Source organism: Rhineura floridana, chromosome 4, assembly GCF_030035675.1.
Source record: "Rhineura floridana isolate rRhiFlo1 chromosome 4, rRhiFlo1.hap2, whole genome shotgun sequence".
In the NCBI taxonomy this organism is placed as follows: Eukaryota; Metazoa; Chordata; class Lepidosauria; order Squamata; family Rhineuridae; genus Rhineura; species Rhineura floridana.
Genome location: NC_084483.1, coordinates 134,472,609 through 134,473,605, shown reverse-complemented (window position 1 = coordinate 134,473,605; position 997 = coordinate 134,472,609). Strand labels below are relative to the sequence as shown.

The 997-nt window shown below is 44.5% G+C and overlaps 1 non-coding gene across 1 annotated transcript; it reads left to right on the top strand.

The window, feature by feature from the left end:
* The first annotated feature begins 295 nt into the window (after positions 1 to 295).
* On the top strand, positions 296 to 414 carry LOC133384709 (5S ribosomal RNA). The gene has a single exon (XR_009762649.1). It is a non-coding gene; the product is annotated as a 5S ribosomal RNA (ribosomal RNA).
* Positions 415 to 997: the final 583 nt, after the last annotated feature.

The following is a 997-nucleotide window of genomic DNA, read 5'->3' as shown; positions in this document are numbered from 1 at the left end:
ACTTTGACTGAAAGCTGATGACAGACTATTTCTCTAAATTCATTGAAGTTGCTTCCTAATGTCACATTAGGAGCAGTTATCAATAAAATGAAGCCCATTTTTCTAGTCGTTGGGATTGCCAAGCAAGTCACCTCCAACAATGGCCAGCAATTTCCATATTACCTTTTTTAGAAGACTTGATTATCACAACAAATGATCTTAAATATGCAGATTGCTGTTTTGCAATTAACCTGATGTATAGATTGAAGAACAACCTTCAGTGTTGCTGACAATTGTGCTTCCCCATCTCACCAAAGCCTATGGCCATACTACCCTGAACATGCCCAATCTTGTCTGATCTCGGAAGCTAAGCAGGGTCAGGCCTGGTTAGTACCTGGATGGGAGACCACCTGGGAATACCGGGTGCTGTAGGCTTAGAGAAAGGCAATGGTAAACCACCTCTGAATACCTCTTACCATGAAAACACTATGAATATGTCCAAAAAAGATTCATAGGGTTGCTATAAGTCTTAATCGACTTGAAGACATATAACAACAACAAATCTCACCAAAAGGGCATCCCCAGAGAGAGAAAGACTCTTGGTGATGGTCAGCTGAATGTTAGAACAGACACATAAGCATATATTTGCATTATAGGAACTAATTCTTGGATGGGAGTATATCATGCAAGTTCTTTATTCTGTTTGACTTCATGGCGGTGGGGCACAAGCTTTGCATGCAAAAGATCCTAGTTCAATGCCCAGCATCTCCAGGTAGGAGATATCCCACCTGAAATCCTGGAGAGCTGCTGCCAGTCACTGTGGACAATACTGAGCTAGAAGAACCAATGGTCTGACTGAGTGTGAGTGGTTCGCCCGGTGGGGTGGAGCTGCAACTATAGCCTCCCAGCAGCTGTGTCACTGCACTTCCCACGAGGGCTGTGTGGATGCAGGAGCAGAGCCAGTCCAGTACATCCTCATGACCCTGACCTTACCATGGTCTTGTCTCTGTCCTGCTGC